This window comes from Cervus canadensis, chromosome 17, assembly GCF_019320065.1.
Source record: "Cervus canadensis isolate Bull #8, Minnesota chromosome 17, ASM1932006v1, whole genome shotgun sequence".
NCBI classification, from domain to species: domain Eukaryota; kingdom Metazoa; phylum Chordata; class Mammalia; order Artiodactyla; family Cervidae; genus Cervus; species Cervus canadensis.
In genome coordinates, this window is record NC_057402.1 from 6606494 (window position 1) to 6623001 (window position 16508).

A 16508-nucleotide genomic window follows, 5' to 3' on the forward strand; every position below is an offset into this window, starting at 1 on the left:
CCATTTTATGGACGGGAAGGCGGAGCCGTCTGGGACCCAGCTGCCCCTGTGCGGCTGTGGGCACCCTGTTCATTCAACACCCGGGGAAGCCGAGACCCAGGGTGGGCGGGGTTGCCCAGGTGTCCCCTCTCCCGGGAGGGGAGGCAGGGCTGGGAAGAGGGCCGTTCCCAGTGGAGGCGGGGATCAGCCAGGCCTGGGAGCCGGCCCCCCGGGGAGGGGGCAGGGGGCCCGCCTGGGCCGCTCGGGGCCAGGGGCGTGAGCCCGCCCAGGCGGCGTCTCTCACGGCCTCTGAGGCCGGTCTGGCACCCCGCCACCTGGCTCCCCCGGGCGAGGTGCCCGCCTGACTCACCCTGCGAGTCCAGGCCTGCTCCGCCCGCCCTGCCCGCAAGGGGAGGAGGAGCCGGGCCGCATGGGGGCCTCACTGGGCCCAGTGCATGGCTAGGAACAGGCCAGAGCTAGGGAGGGAGGTAGGGTGGGTGGGGACGGGGGGCCGGAACTGACCAGCTGGCCTAGCCCCCAGGAGCATCCTGCCTCCTTCCTGGGCCTCATCTGCACCAGGGGCCTGGCGACCCCGCCCAGGGTCAGGGGCTGGGAGAAGAGTCCAGAGCTTCGAGAGTGAGCCTCTGAGCACCCCGCGCTCACCCACAGGGCCCTGGGGCGGGGGCAGTGGCGGGGATGGTGGTGGGGCAGGGTCAGAGGTGGGGTGCCTGCAGACAGCCTCCAGGAGCCCAGACCGCAGGGGCCTCCTCTGCCCGTGGGGCCGTCTGTCTCCCGGGCTCCAGCCCCAGGGAGGCCAGCTGTGAGGCCTTGTCCCTCCTGGCCCCTGTCCCCCCGGGAAATGGGGGTGAAGTCACAGCAGCAGCCTCTGTGCGGCTCCCACTGGGCCTGAGGGTGGTGGCCTGGGGTACCTGGGGCCCTAGACAGACAGCAGGTCTCTGCCCAGTGCCCACCGGCCTGCCCACCGGCCTGCCCCCGCCTTGTGCTCTCCTGAGGTCTGGGGCAGGAGGCGGGGGCCTCGGTTGGTGCAATTTGTACATTCGTGACTGAGTGTCACTGCCCCCCTGGTCCCCCCCCAGCGCCAGCTCCTGGCTGGCCTCCCGCTGCGCAGGGCCACCCAGGGTGCACGACATTCATGTGGGTCCCTGGCCGTGTGGTCCCAGGGGGTCCTGCAGCCCGGGGTGGGGGAAGGTTTGTCTGGGGGTGAGGGGGGGGTGTGCCCGGAAGCCCCCATGGGCTGGAGTCTGCTCCCAGCAAACAGGAAGCTCAAAGGGTGATCTCTCCCTCCTGACATTGTGTTTACCAAGGCAGGATCCAGACCCGTTTCCACACAGGAAACCTGGGAGGCTGGGAGGGGGCCGGGAAGGAATTCCCTGGGCTGGCCAAGAAGCCGCGCTTCCTGTGGGTCTGCAGAGGGTAGGCTGGGGGAGGGTCAGCCACGAGCTGAGAGAGGCCCCTCCCCGGGGCGGGGGAGCCCAGGAGGCCTTGTGTCCCAGCCCACCTTGTGTTTCAGGACGCTGAGGCCCAGGGACTATTAACGTTTCCCCATCAGATGCGGAAAGGGCGCAGGGGCATTGTGTCTCCCCATCCCCAGAGTCCAGCGCACCCTGGCCCAGGGGCAGGTCAGGGACTTCGGGAGGTCTCAGGGGAGGGCCTTCCGGGTGAGGTGGGGCCCAGGGTGGGGCCTCCACAGGGGCTGTCCTTGCAGTCTCTGGGGGGCCTCCCTCCAGGCCCACTGCTCTGCCTGAGGGCCACCCCCTCCACACTCCTCTCCACCTGGGGCGGCCAGGAGTGTGCGTGCTCAGTCACTCGGACGTGTCCGACTCTTAGTGACCCCGTGGACCGCAGCCTGCCAGGCTCCTCTGTCCGCGGGATGCTCCAGGCAAGAATGCTGGAGTGGGTTGCCATGGCCTCCTCCAGGGGATCGTCCTGACCCAGGGATTGAACACCTTCAGTGCTCTGCTCAGCCTTCCAAACAAAGGGGGCCTGGTAGCTGGCCCTGGACACCTCCCTGCCCCCATCTCTGTACCACCAGAAACACTGCCACAGAGGCAAGCGCAGAACTTTATTATGTACCGACCACCCAGCTGCCCCCAACCTCAGCCTCCCACAGTCCTGTATTTGTTTCAGAATCACCTTTTGAAAACAAATGTTTTCTTCGGTTTATAGCAAAGTTTGAAAGCCAGAGCAGAGACTTCCCATACACCTGATGCTTTTCCTCTCACCCCCACATCTTACGCTAGAGTGGTTGGTTATAATCGTTACTGACTGGAGTCCATACTTGGTTCCGATTTCCCCTCGCGTCCTTTTTCTGGTCCAGGGTCCTGCCCAGGACACAGGGTGGAAGGACGAGTGCTTCCATAAATTACTGTCCTGCACAAGCAGGCGGGCTCTTCTCCCCCGTTGGTTTACACCATCACTCCCGTCTACAGGAATGGACTTGAGGATATTTATTTTATACGCTGGGCTGCACCCCAGTACTACTGAATTTTGCCACTAAAATCCTCCATCTTCGGCCCCTGGGAGCCCTTGCGTTTGGCCAGAGTCATGTTGAAGGTCCTTGATGGTTGCCTGGAGGCCCCTGTACCCTCCCCGGGTGGTCCAGACTGGACCGGGGGGCCCACCAGCCATCTAGGGGCAAATCTGGGCCCTTCTCCACCCGGGCTGGGCTTTCTGCTGACTCTGTGTCAGTGGCCACACTGTCCTCGCCAGCCTCCCGTCTGTGGGCGCGGTCCGGGGCACTGGGGAAGGGGGTCTGTGGTCTCTGAGTGTCCAGCTGGGGGGAGCAGTCGACGTAGGCCCTCTCCTGGGGCTCCCCAGCTGGGGGGAGCTTCCAGGGTCAGAGGCTGTGCCGGGGAGGCAGCCGCCCCCCCCCACCCCCCATGCAGCCACGGAGACCTGGGAGCGGTGATGGGGTCCCTGGGGCCTGTCTGAGGCTGGGTCCGTCCCCTGCGCGGCCGTAGCCCGTGCCAGGCTCTGGGTCTTCCAGGGAACTCAGTGGCTGCCCGTCGGGGAGGGGCGCCCAGGAGGCCGTCTGCCAGCTGGAGGGCTTGGGGCTGCATCCCCAGCGCCTGTGAAGATGCCTGTCTAACTGCTGTGTGCCCTGGCTGCCTGACCCGGCCCTGGGGCTGGCGAAGGGGCAGTGACGTCCCTGAGAACTCACAGGGCGGCTCCGGGGTGAGGTCACCCTATACCTGCCTGCATGCTGTCATCACTTGGGGAATGTGAGGTCAGCCTCCCACCCCCGGGCAGCCATCAGCCAGCTGGTCTGCACGTCCCCCGCTGCTGTTCCTGCCCAGTCACCCCCAGGGGCAGCCGTTTGCCCCCACCCCCAGTCCAGAGGAGGGCGGCCGCCACGGGCCCCGCCTTTCCCACATGTACTGACTCCCGCTTTTCTCAGTCATTTGGGAAAGCGTGGTCCAAGTGACTAACTGGCTTCAGCTGTCCTCAGAAGATGGCTCAGGTGCTCCATTGACAGAAAACTCCCGATGTGGGGGCTGCCAGTCACCCGAGCATCCCCGGGACTGGACCCCCGCGGCACCTGGGTCCCGGCAGCTCCCCCTCCTCTGCCTTGGTTTCCCCTCCCGTGGAAGGAGGGCTGCGTCTGAGCCGCCCCGACAGCGTACTCAGCCTCCTTGGTTTGGAATAAATCTCTCCTGTTTCTCCAGCAGCCGAGACGTGCTGCCGTATTTCTTGCGGCCTCGGTGGCCATCCGCCGAGGCTGATCTGCCTGGCAGAGGGGTGATGCTCTAAATCCAGCGCCTGCTGCTGATTTGTGGGCCTGCCTGTGCTGGCCCGGGGCTCGCTGGCATCTTTACGAGGCGGGATGAGCCGCAGCTGAGAACTCGGGACAGGACGGGGGTGATCTACAGCCCGAGCCGGCCCTGCCCATCCGCTCACCGTCCCCACTGTGTCCTCTGAGCCCGACCCAGATCAGCCGCTGTCTGGGCCCCAGACTGAGGGCCAGAAGAGGCTGGTGCTTGCTCCAGGGACCTTGAAATCTGGCTTCAGGAAGGAATTCTCACGGGACACAGTCTTTGGTGGGGACTTTCCAAGCCCTGTGTGTCCAGCTGTGTGTCTGGAGCTAAACCCAGGGGAGCAGATTTTGGAGACCCAGATCCAGCAGTGGGGAACGAGGCTTCCTGTGTGCAGGGGCAGGAGAGGTCTATGTGGGGGTGGCCGGGAGCCTGGGGGCCTGAGGAGGGCGTCTTGAGCGGTGCTTCTCAGGGATGCCGACGCCACAGGTGGGCTCTGGCACGGTGCCTGGGTGTGAACCCCAGCTCTGCACCTGGGGTCTCACCATCTCAAAACAGGGCGATGTGGCCATGGGGAGGGTCACGGGGGCTCCACGTGCACAATTCTTCACGTGTGTCAGCAAGCACCAGCACCCAGCAGGGTCCTGGACTCATGGTCCCGCCCCCCACCCTCCCACCCTGGGAGTGCAGCCTCCTGGAAAGCTGGACACCCCCCCCCCCCCGCCCCCCAGGGGTAGGGCTGGGGTGTTGCTCCCGCCCCCAAGAACCGTCTGCCTCCTTCCCAGAGCAAAGGGCCCGCTCTAGTCTCTGGAGGCTCACCTTTGGGTGATTTGATTTGCCCAGAAGTGGACAGAGTTCTAACGAGGCGCTGAGCTCCCAGAGCCAGACCTACAAGGATGCGCAGAGGCGGGGCACTCGTGGGGGAGAGGCGGGGCCGGGCCCACGTGGGCGGGGCCAAGTGCATATGGGCGGGGCCAAGTGCACGTGGGCAGGGCAGGGCCCGGCTACTGTGGGCGGGGCTAGAGGCAGGGAGGTGGGTCCCGCGTGTCCGCCTCTGACAGGGGCGGGTGAGGAGTGGCAGGCCTGGGATGGGGAACTACTCTGGGGACTGTCCCCAGGACACCCTAGTTCCCAGCTGTGACGTCACCTACTGGTCCCTGTGGTCACTGCCCATCAGTGACATTCCAGCAGGACACTCTGCCCCGCAGAGTCTGACCTTCCCAGCCGACACCTCTGGGCCCTGCCAGGGCTTTGGGGAGGAGCTCAGGCAGCCATGCCCACCCCCCGCCCCCCACACCTGCTTCTAGGTTGGAGTTTCTGGGGCCTTCTGGGGGTTTCTGGGCTTTCTGGAAGCCAGGCAGGACTGTGCCTTTCAGGAACGTACGCCTAGATGTTGATGTATCTTGCAAACGTCTAAACCCTGAACAGGTCCCCTCAGAGCGGGGCATTGGGCAGCAGGCCTGGGGTCTGGACTGTCCTGGGCTGTGTCATGGGCTAGGCGGGGGGTGCTGAGGTACCCTCCGGGCCTGGTGAGCATCAGCCTGGTGCTCCTGTCTTCAGGCCCTTGGCCCTGGAGACCCTGGCCTGAGGGAGACCCTGGGATCATGCCTGCTGGTCCCTAGATCCTGGGGCCTTGGAGCAGCAGAGCAGACAGCTGTGAACTGCGCGCCTGGCAGTTACCCCTCCTCCGAGTCCCAGGTCCTCGGGAGCACTACAAGTCCCCATTGCCTTGGGGCTCCTCCCACCCCCTCCTCCCCCACCATCCGGAAGGGAATCGGGGCTCCGGGAGGCAGTGGCCATGGCGTGGGTGGGCTGGAAGGGCAAGGCTGGCCTCATGCTCCAGCCCGTGGACCCTTGTGAGAGCCGAGGCTGGGCGCTTCCACACACACTTTACTGCCTCACTGCAGATGCCACAGTGACTCCAAGGGCCTGCCCTGAAGACCCTCAGTTAGCTTCATCCAGGAGGATGGGCAGGGGCAGGTTCCCAGGGCTGGTGCATGCGTGAGGGGAACTAGGGTGTCCGAGGGACAGTTCCAGGGGTCCCAGGCTCCCCCCATGGGCCTCAACAGGCAGTGTGGGCTGGGAATCAGGAAGGCTCTGAGCGCTGGGGGGAGGGTCCAGACTCAGCCAGTCCTGCAGCAGGGCCCCGGGGTGGGGGTGGGGGTGGGGGGGTGGCCAGGCGGGGAGGTGGCCGCCGGCCTAGCGTGGCCTGAGCATCCCAGTGTTTACTTAGTTCACATTATGCTGATTTGATGGGGAGATTTAGTCCCGGGGGAAGTGCGTGTCAGGCCATGCGATTTGTTAATAAGCCGGAAAGGGACTAGCTGGTGGGAAGCACGCCTCCCCCAGAAGGACAGATGCATTACTTGGAACGCATGGGCACACACGCACGCACACGCGTGTGGAGTTTCCAGCCCTGAGCTCTGTGCTCAGGGCTCTTGGAATCCCCACCAGAAGCCTCAGCCTCTCCCCTTGTCCTGGTCCTGTGGGGACAGCTGGCCGGCGGCTCAGGGGCTCCACGGTGACCTCCGATCCATGAGCGTGCGACCCTGGAGCAGAGGGTGGGTGGGCTGAGGGTCCCAAACTTCGCGTGGCTGGATGCCTGGGGCTGCTGGGATGAAGGGTCCATCCAGGCTCTGGGGCAGCCGGGTAGCAGGAGGGCCCCTGAGCTGCTGGGGGAGAAGGGGCTGGGGTGGGCTTCCGCGCTGCAGGGGGGACGGGCGGGGGAGCAGGGCCTGGTGGGCACCTTGTGTTGCCCCCTCACCAGCCTCCCCACTGGGTCTCACAGGGGATTTTAAGTGTAGATGGCACTTGTGGTAAAGAACCCGCCTGCCAATGCAGGAGACATGAGATGCAAGTTTGATCCCTGGGTTGGGAAGATCCCCTGGAGGAGGGGGATTCCAGTATTCTTGCCTGAAGAATCCCAGAGACAGAGGAGCCTGGCAGGCTACAGTCCATGGGGTCACAAAGAGTCAGACACGACTGAGCAACTTAGTACACAGTAAGAGTCTCCCCAGTGAGCCTTGCCGGCTAACTGCAGCCGGGCCATCCTGGGCGGGCTTGGATGAGAAGCCCTGCTTCCCTCTCCCAGAGGCGGGGGTGGGGGGAGGGCAGAGGTCCAGGCTTCTGGCAGCCAAAGCCGAGGTGAGGAAGCTCTGCAGGGGAACCTTCCTTCCCCCTCAGTCCCCATCCCCGCCTCTCCCGGGGAACCACTGGATTGCCAGGCAAGTCCTGGAACCCTTTCTCTCTGGAGCCCCAGGGGCTGGGGGCCCACAGCCAGGAGGAGCAGGGGTCAGGGAGGCGGCAGGAGACGGCGCTCTGGCCTCCATCTGGCCGGCTGAGTCGGTGCTGTTTGGGAGGCACGCACCTTTTAAAACATGAGTATTCCTCCATCCTCCATCCAGGCTTGTTTCTCCAGAAGCATTTGTCTCCCAAACGCCTGTGGCTCCATGGGCAGAAAGGGGCCCGCCTCCAGGGAGGACTCCCCACTACCCACCCTCCCCAGGTTTCTGCAGTTCCTGCTCCTTTCCCGGGGTCTGGTGGGGGCTGGGGGCCAGCTGTCAGCTCACAACGGCTGAGTCTGGACACCTCCTTCAGCAAGGGGCGGGCAACTGGGGCCAGGGGGTGGGGGTGCGGGGGCCAGGGCTGCCCAGGCAGTTAGAGGGGTCAGGACTGGCCCCCAGGTCCCCAGGCCTCTGTCCCCTCCCTCATCCGTCCTGCCGGGCCCCCAGTCCCCACCTCTCTGGCCCTGATTGAGGGTGGTCACCTGCCCAGCCCCTGGCCGGCCCTCTGCGGGTGCTGGGAGTGAGGACTGGTCCTGGCACTTACAGCACAGGGGGGCTGCTCCCCGGGAGGCCCCCTGTCTGTCCCTGGGCCCCGGGAATGGGGCAGGGAGGAGGGGGCGTGGGAGGGGGTGGGGGACGACTCTGGCTCAGGCCGCTTCCCTGCCGGCCTCCCTCGGAGCCAGACTCCTCCCGCCCTGCTCTCTGGCCTCCCTGCCTCCCTCTCAACCCCCAGCAGAAACCCTCCTGGAACGGGGCCTCAGGCAGCAGGGGAGGGTCTCGCACCCCTGACTGGCAGGCCCCCGTGTCCCCCGACCCAGTGCTGGGGTCGGGACAGGCTGCCTCGCAGAGAGGGAAGTATAGGTGAGGGGGTCATTCCTCTAGGTGGGTGATGGAAGCTTCTAGAAGCTTTTCACCTACTCTAGGCCTTCACCCTGAGCTCTGCTCAAACCACCGACTCTATACCACCTGCTCCCCGGTGGGGCCTGAGCTCTGACCTGTAGGAATGAGAACCTCTGCCTCTGGGCGTGGGGGCCTGTGCCTTTGATGGTCTGGGGGCCTGGGGCTCAGGGTCTGGAGCCTGGGGGACGGGGGGTCTGGGGTTATAGGGGCCTGGGGGTCAAGGCAATGAGGTTCTAGGTGTCTCAGGGTCTGTGAACTGAGCGGGCAGATTTAGGGGAGGCTGGGGTCCGAGGGTGTAGCTCAGGGCCTCGGGCACTTTGGTCTCCCTTGTCCCTTGAGTTTCGTACACGGACTTTCTCTTAGAAGCTTCTGTTGGCCACCACTGACCGTGGGCTGGCCCACGTGCAGGGGCCGTGCCTCCAGGGCCCCTGGCCTCCTGGAGTCCTGGGCAGTCTGGCCCAGAGCCCCTGAAGGGCGGTGCCAGTGGGCCTGTGTGAAGGCGGCAGGTGTGGGGCTCAGGGGAGGGGCAGGGAAGCTTCTGGGCTGGAGCAGGGGCAGCTGGCGGGAGGGGCGGGGGCAGGACTGGGGCAGCTCCGGCCGCTGTGCTAATGCTCAGCTGCGGCCACCTTGGAATTCTCCACTCCCGGTCCCGGGGGAGGGCGGCCCCAGCTGCTCCCTGCCTGAACCGGTCCCTCCTCTCCTCCCCTGTCCCCTGCCCCTGAGCCAGAGGCTGACCCAGCAGATGCTGGGGCGCCTAGAGGGTGGGCTCCAGTCCCAGACGTGTCATGAAACACAGCTGTGTGACCCAGGAAAGCGCCCTGACTTCTCTGTTCGTCACCGTCCTCTGTGATGAAATGAGGACACTGACCCTTCGGTCTCAGCGCTGGCCCTGATCTGTGACCTCCGCCCTCGAGGCCTCAGTTTCCCCATCAAGGACCCTGGGGACCCCGAGACAGTGGGGTGGGGAGGGCCCTGGTCTGGGGCCTGCATGCCGGGTGGTATCTGCCCCTGGAGTGTGTCAGGGGGAGCCGCAGGCCACTGGCGGGGGGAGCAGAGGGTCCCCTGTGCTTGGCCAGGGCTCTGCCCCTGCTCCTCTGAGACCTGGAAGTCCCGGGGGGCTGTCCCAGGGGCCGGGTTCCCATTGGTGCCGTGATTCCCGGGACAGCTCGGCCTCTGGAGCTGAGCTCGCCGGGGAACTTGAGCCCCAGTCAATGCTTCAGGAGGCCTGGGATGGGGGCTGTGACGGGGGTGGGGGTGGTCCCGCTGTGAGCAGTGGGAGGTGGGGAAGCAGGGTGGGGAGTGAACCCTACCCTGGCTTCTTCCAGGCCCCCTCCTCTGGGAAGCCCCCAGGCCCCAGCCTGGCCTGGGTCCTCTCCCCACACCTTCCTGCCTGCCCCTGGGGGCTGGCTCCTGTGTGTAAGTTAAGTGAGGAGGGGGCCCCTTAATTGTGGGCTCACCCAGGCGGCATCTCTGCTGTGGGTGCCAATGTATGGGGTGTGAATGCGGGAGCAAGCAGTTAGACTTGCAAATGGACCCACAGCCTAGGAGTAGGGCCCAGGGTGAGACCTGGTCCTGCTAGCGGAGGCGGCACCCCAGTGCAAGGCAGGCAGGCAGTGGGGTGCTCAGGGGAGAGGTGGGAGGGCGGCTGGAGAGGGGCTCGTGAGGGGTGAGACTGAGGTGGGGGGCCATCTTTCAGGTCTGCCCCCCCAGTCCCGAGGTCACAGGCTGCAGATGAAGGTGCCACACGGGGCCACTGCCCCTGACGTCTGGGCCCCTCCTCCTGGGTGCTGCTGACTCCCGGTCCTTGTGGTGACCCTCCTGCCTCTCCCCCTCCCCCTGGACCACCTTGTCCTGCCTGGTGACTTCATGTTTCCCAGATCTGTGATTCTGACACTCCCCACCCCTACCCCATGCCCCTCAGACCCCACACACCTGTGGGATCAAACCCAGGGCTTCCTCTTCCCTCACCCTGCCCCCGGCCCCACCCCTCACCCTGCCCCCCTCACTGTCTCAACTCCATCCTCCCCCCAGAATCTGGGGTGACCTGGGCTCCCTCTGCCCTTGAGGCCCCCGCCCCCACCCACAGCCATACCCGCCCTGCCTCTGGCCCCCAGACACGTGGTGGGTGGGGTGGGAGAGACCCCGGTGTCCCTGGACTCCCAGCCCAGCATCTCACTCACGGAGAACGTGTCTTTCCCGAGAAGTCCGTCTGGCTCTTTTTGGCCTCCTTTCAGTCATCTCTGTGCTTGCTGATTTGCTTTTCAATGTGGACCAGCCGGGCAGGCCTGGAGTGCGACTTGTGGTCCATCTGACGACTTCCTTAGGGACGCCCCCGACAGTCTCCTTTTCTTTTAACGAAACACACATTTGCTCTGTTTTCCGCTCAGCCCACCCAGGGGGCCTCTGGCCAAGGGGGATGCCAAGCTCTGTGCAGGGAGTGGTCAGGTCCGGCTAAGGCTGGGGCAGCTTGGGGGGGAACCGTCCACAGAGACCCCAGCTCCGCCCCACGCACCATCAAAGCGGGAGTGAGGCTGTGTTGCAGGGAGAGGGACCTGCCGCCTGTCTCACCGCTGCCCAGGCTGAGCGCCTGTGGGTCCAGAAGCAGGAGGTACGGGCCAGCAGGTGACCTGCCATCTCCCAGGTGACCTAGGCTAGGAGAGAAGCAGAGAACGTAGGTAGGGCACTCAGGAGAAGGGGAGTCCTTCCGCTTGAGGCAGAAGTTGTTAGGGAAGGCTTCCTGGTAGAGGAGGCACTTAATGGGATCCTGGAAGGCAGAGGACTAGACCGGCAGGGATGAGGGTCCTCCTGACGGCAGGGATGTCCCTGGTGAGGCGGGCAGCTCTGTTCCACTCCTGCCTTGGCTGCAGGAGGAGGGGGGCCCATCAGGGGTGGCCAGGCTGAGGAGGGACCTTGGGAGGACAGCAGTGTGCAGTCCGCTGAGCCCCTGAGACCTCATTCAGCCCTCGCAGCACCCCTGCCCATGGCTCCAGGTCTCTCCTAGACCCTCCACTGGAGGACAGGGACAGGGCCCAGCACAGAGCCGGTGTCCTGCCCACAGGGCCTCTGGGTATGGCCTTGCCCTCAGCCATTCTAAGTGGGCCGCCCCAGAGTACGGGATTGTCAGTGCTGTTTTGGGAACCTGTTTAGTCTGAATAAGGCTTCCTTGGTGGCTCAGTTGGTAGAGAATCTGCCTGCAATGCAGGAGACCCTGGTTCAATTCCTGGGTCAGGAAGTTCCCCTGGAGAAGGGATCAGCTACCCACTCCAGTATTTTTGGGCTTCCCTGGTGACTCAGATGGTTAAAAAAAATCCACCTGCAATGGGGGAGACCTGGGTTCGATCCCTGGGTCGGGAAGATCCCCTGGAGGAGGGCATGGCAACCCACTCCAGTATTCTTGCCTGGAGACTCCCATGGACAGAGGAGCTGGCGGGCTACAGTCCATGGGTCGCAAAGGGTCGGACATGAATGAGTGACTTTCACTTAGTCTGGAATGTTTTGGACATTCCAGGGGCCCCACAGGAGGCTCCAGAAGGAGCTTTGGGCTGAGACCAAAATTCGTCCATCCATTCATTCACTCATTCCTTTGTTCGCTTATTCCTTTGTTCGCTCACGCCAGGCGGGTGTGGAGGTAGAGGTCGAGCTGGGAGCTGGGTCCTATTGGCCAGTGAGAGTGGCGACATTTTCAGGGCTTTTGTGAGCCATCTGTGAAGCATATTTGTCATTGAATATCATAAAATGGAATCACGTCCCAATCCCTGCCATGGTGTGGAAAGCTGGTAACTGCAGAGGCCTTAGCGCTGGTGTGGACAGAGGCTTGGGCAGAGCGGAGGGTGAGAGATTGTGGGACCGTGGCTCACATGGCAGACCTCACGACCACGAGTCGAGTGGGGAGAGCCGGGTGTGGGACGTGGCCTCGTCGGTGGATCTGTGGCCACGGGGTCGGCCCTGGAAACTCGAGGAGCGGGGAGTCGCCAGAGGCCAGGTGGGACTCGGAGGGTAGAGAGGGGTGTCCTTTCCTGTTGACTTTAACTTGCACGGACACATCCTTACGGCGGTGAGACTGCTGATAAACCGCGTGCCTGTGTTGGGCGAGCCGTTTGCTCGGCGAGCCAGCGCTTCGCCACTTGTCAGCATGGGCGGGGGCGGGAGGGAGGAGCTGCTTCCCAGGGCGCTTGTGTGCTTGCTCAGCCCGCCAGTGGTGCCCGACTCCACTGCCCTCTGGGCCCGCCGGGCTCCTCTGTCCGAGGGAGTCTCCAGGCAAGAATACTGGAGTGGGTTGCCATGCCCTTCTCCAGGGGATCTTCCCGAGCCCGGGATGGAACCCGCGTCTCCTGTGCCTCCTGCATTACAGGTGGGTTCTCTACCGAGTCACCTGGAAGGTCTTCGGAGGCACCCAGCGCTGCTCGTGGGGAAGGTGGTGGGGATAAATCAGACAGGACTTGCTAAGGGGAGGGGGGGTGCAGACACAGTGGGGGGCTGACTTTGGTGGGGTGGGGTGGGGACGGGCGGGTGGGTGGCAGGGGCCCCCGAGACTCACAGCGCTGGGGTTCTGGTCTACTGCCTTGCATTCCCTTTTTGAAACCGAGGTGGCCCATGCCCAAAGTGCCATCCAGTTTCCCTCCAGGCCATTTCCGGCCGTCTCAATCTCTCATCCTTTGTGGTGACAGACAGCAGCCCAGCCCCCAGACCGGTGGCCTGCCCTGCCCGCCCTCGGCCGCCTCGGCCTGCCCCTGTGCTGACAGGCGTCCCGCCAAGCTCGCTGTTAGGAGCAGGACGTCTGGGCTGAGCCTCGCGGCTGTGATGAGGAATCAGGGTGCCCGTCAGTCGGGGGGGGAGGTGTGGCGGCGCCCTCCAAGGGGCAGCTGTCTGATGGCCCCAGGGGTCTGCCCGGCCCTCTTGCCTGCAGCGGGGGCCCCAGGGGGCGAGCAGAGGGTGCGGAGTCTCTGCCTCCTGCAGACCCCAGGAGCTCACGGCACCAGCTGAGACCCGAGCCGCAGGAGGGGCGGCAAGTAGACCGGGAGGCAGGGCTGGGCCGGGGGCCACGCTGTCCACTGATGTGGCAGGGCCTGGGGAGCTGGCTCTGAGCTCTGCCCCAGCTTTGCCCTCCACCACTGGGGGGGAATCGAAGGCTCAGAGCCTTCGATGGGGCTCTTCTGTCGTCCCAGTGTGGTGAGGTGGGTGGAGTTGCTGCTCCAGTGGCCCACTTCCCCCTGGCCAGTCATCCGCTTGTTTGATAAACATCTACTGAGCACCAGGACTCTGCGGACCTCGCTCCCCGTGCGCCCACCTGCCCAGCTACCCAGGTATCCTCTCTTCCCCTCATTCCGTCCACCACTCACGGACACTCTGACCTCTCTGTTCCTTGTCCTCCAGCTCCTTGGCACCCAGCCGTGTGTCCAGCTCCCTACTCTTTTCCATATCCTCACCTATCTACTCAGCCACCCACTTATCCACCCGTCACCCCTCCATCCATCCACTGTGGTTATCTGTCCACTGATCCGTCTATCATGCATATACCCATCTATCCACCCACCTATCCATCATCCATCCATCCACCCATTATCCATCCATCCACGCACTCATTATCCATCCATCATCCATCCATCATCCACCCATCATCCATCCATCCACCCATCCATCCATCTCTCATCCATCCATTCATTCCTGCTTCCGTCCACCTGTCCACCCATCCACCCTCCCAAGCACCCACCCATTCACTTATCCAACAGGATTAGGGCTCAGCGCTGGGAGGGGGGCACAGGTAGGAGCTAGACTCCACCCCTGTCCTTGGAGACCCCTCAGCCTGCAGGAGAAGCCCCTGTGGGAGGTGTATCTGCGGGGTCTGTGCAGTTCTGTCTGTGTTCAGGTGACGTGGGTCCTGAGGGTGCTGGGGCTGAGCTCTGGCCAACACGCCTGCAGGGGAGGGTCCCCTGAGGGGAGGTGGGTGGGCAAGGGGTCCCCTAGGCACTGACTCTGTGGGTCATGGCCCACTTCCCCCTCCCTGCCACCCAGCCCAGGGTCAGAGGGTCAGAGAGGGTCCTTAAAAAGTGGAAGTCAGGTCAGAGAGAGGAAGGCCATGATTAAGGTCACACAGTGAGCACAGGCCTTGGTACCACCCTCTGCCCATAAAGGCAAATAGCTGGATGCCACTTTCTGTACAGAGCAGATGTCCCTGGTCCCCACAGGGGCCCAAGGCGGTGGCTGTGCCCTGGGCTCCCTGCCCAGCCTCCAGGACCTGCGGGGTCTGTCTCACCCTGACCCTGCTGTCCAGACCTGCCCTGGGCTCCCTGCCCAGCCTCCAGGACCTGCGGGGTCTGTCTCACCCTGACCCTGCTGTCCAGACCTGCCTCTAGAAGTGTCCGGACGGCCTGCAGAGGTGGGGCTGGGCCACCCAGGCGTGTGGCCTCAGGCAAGTCCCATGAGCTCACAAGGTTCTGTTTTCTCATCTATAAACTGGGGACAGAGACCCAGGAGCTCAGGGCACCGAGTCCTTCTTGGAGCTGACCACATGGGTGTCTATGGGGGTGGGGGGCCTAGAAGGGCCCCTGGGGCTTCAGAGGGCTCCAGAGCCAGGAGGCAGGAAGCCTAGGGGCTATGTGGCGCAGGGAGCCCCTCCCGGGGGCTCGGAATCCTCTGCTGCCCCCGAACCTGCAGGACCGGAGCCTGAGGTTTCCTGCGGGGGCTGTGGGCAGTGGGTGTGCGCACACAGGCGCCTGTGGACGTGGACGGGGCAGGTTATCTGGACTGAAGACGTCCGACCAGGAGCCTCCTTCCAGTCGGGGAGGAGCAGCGTCAGGAGCGGACGTTTGTGCCAACCCAAGGACCCCCGTTTCTGCTCTCCCAGCGAGGGCACCGAGGTTCCTGGCAGGAGATGTGCCCAGGGTCCCACAGCTGGTAGCTGGCTGCAGCCGTTCTGGACACCAGGGCTGGAGGGCGTTGTGATGACCGAGGCCTGGCCCCGGCTGCTGGTGTTGTGATGACCGAGGCAGGGCGCTGGGAAGAGGAGGCGAGACTTTGTGCCATCTGTCTGTTCGGGTGATTTGCTGTGAAGCCGGCGAGGAGCTGCGTCCTGAATCATGTCGGGGGTGTTACACTCATGTCGCGGACAGACTTGTTCCTAAATTATCTTTTATGATCACCCGTGCGTCCGCGGGCGGCAGGTGTCGGCGCCGGAACCCCACCGTTATTTGTGGCGGCGGAGCAGGCGTTAATTATTGACGTGCCTGCCCACCTCCTCGCCACCTCCAGTTAAAATTCATGGTCCGGCCACTCGGCAAATATTGATTCTGACCCAAGTTGATGTTTTCCCCTTAACATTATTATAATGAGGGATAAAAATCAAATTGCCTTCCCTGAAACTCAATCATTCTTCTCTACCGTGCCTCATCGATCTTCCTTTCCCCGGGTTTTACCATAAATTATTCTATTCAATTAAGTAAACTCACACATAATGGCATTTTGCAAACTGAATAATTTATTGACTGTGTTTGGCAAAAGGCTGCTTTGGGGTGGGCCAGGGAAGGGAGGGTGTTAGGTCCCCCAGCTCGCGGAGGCCTGTCTGAGCGGGGTTGGGGTGGGGGGCGTCCGGGGGGCGGCTCCCTGCTCCCTGAGGGGTCTGTGGCTGCGGGGTGGACAGGACCCAGAGTGGCGAGAGTGAGGTCCCGGGGAGGCTCCAAGGAGGAGGGCTGGACCTGGGTGGGTTTCAGGAGGTGAGGGAAGGGAGGGCCGTTCAGGGGCTGGGGCTGGGTTCCCGGAGGAGGCTCCAGACGGGCTGAGCTCCATCACCTGGCTGTCCTCCGCCGGGACTTGGCCTCAGCCTTGTTCCTCGGTGTGAGACATCTGTGTCCACCTTCCTTGTGTCCCCCCCACCACAGCCAAGCACCCAGCCCGGGCGGCTCAGACGTCAGACGGTTATTCTCTTGCAGTCCTGGAGGCCGGAAGTCTGGGGTCAGGGTGCCAGCAGGCCTGGTTTTTCCAGGCCTCTCTCACGGCCTGCAGACGGCCATCACCCACCCCCCGTGTCCTCATAAGGCCACTCCTGTGTGTCCCAAGCCCCTGGTGTTCCCCTGTGTGTCCACTTCTCCCCTTACAACCAGTCACGTTGGCTTGGGGCCCGCCCACAGGACCTCATTTTTGCCAAATCACTGCTTTCCAAGGTCCGCCTCCTTCTGCAGTCTCGTTCTGTGGGGCGGGGGCTCAGCTAGGACACGCGAGCTCGGGGGGACACCACTCAGCTCTTGCCAGCCTCCTTGTAACCGGCCTTGGTGTCTGGGTCCACCTGGCTTCTTCCAGCCTCCTCAGCCGCAGAAGTAGAGGAGATGGAGGGGAGGGTCCCAGCTTGTCCCCAGGGGCCTGGCCGCCCCGAGGGCCCCCTTGTCCACTCAGCTGTGTTCCACCCCCAGCAGGCCTGTGTCCTGGCCCTCTGCCCTGCCGTCTGAAGGGAAGCAGGACGCATGGTGGGGTCTGCCCACAGCCACATGTGCTCTGCCGGGCGGAGGGCACGCAGACCGGCCCTGGGCTTCCTGAGAAGCAGCGTCCATGGCCCCTAACACCCAGGCCCGGACTGTCCCTC

At 64.0% G+C, this 16508-nt stretch overlaps 1 long non-coding RNA gene across 1 annotated transcript; it reads left to right on the top strand.

Moving 5' to 3' along the window:
• Window positions 1-12981: 12981 nt before the first annotated feature.
• LOC122454781 lies at window positions 12982-15392 on the top strand. Its single transcript, XR_006273518.1, has 2 exons — window positions 12982-13239; window positions 14629-15392. It is a non-coding gene; the product is annotated as an uncharacterized LOC122454781 (long non-coding RNA).
• Window positions 15393-16508: the final 1116 nt, after the last annotated feature.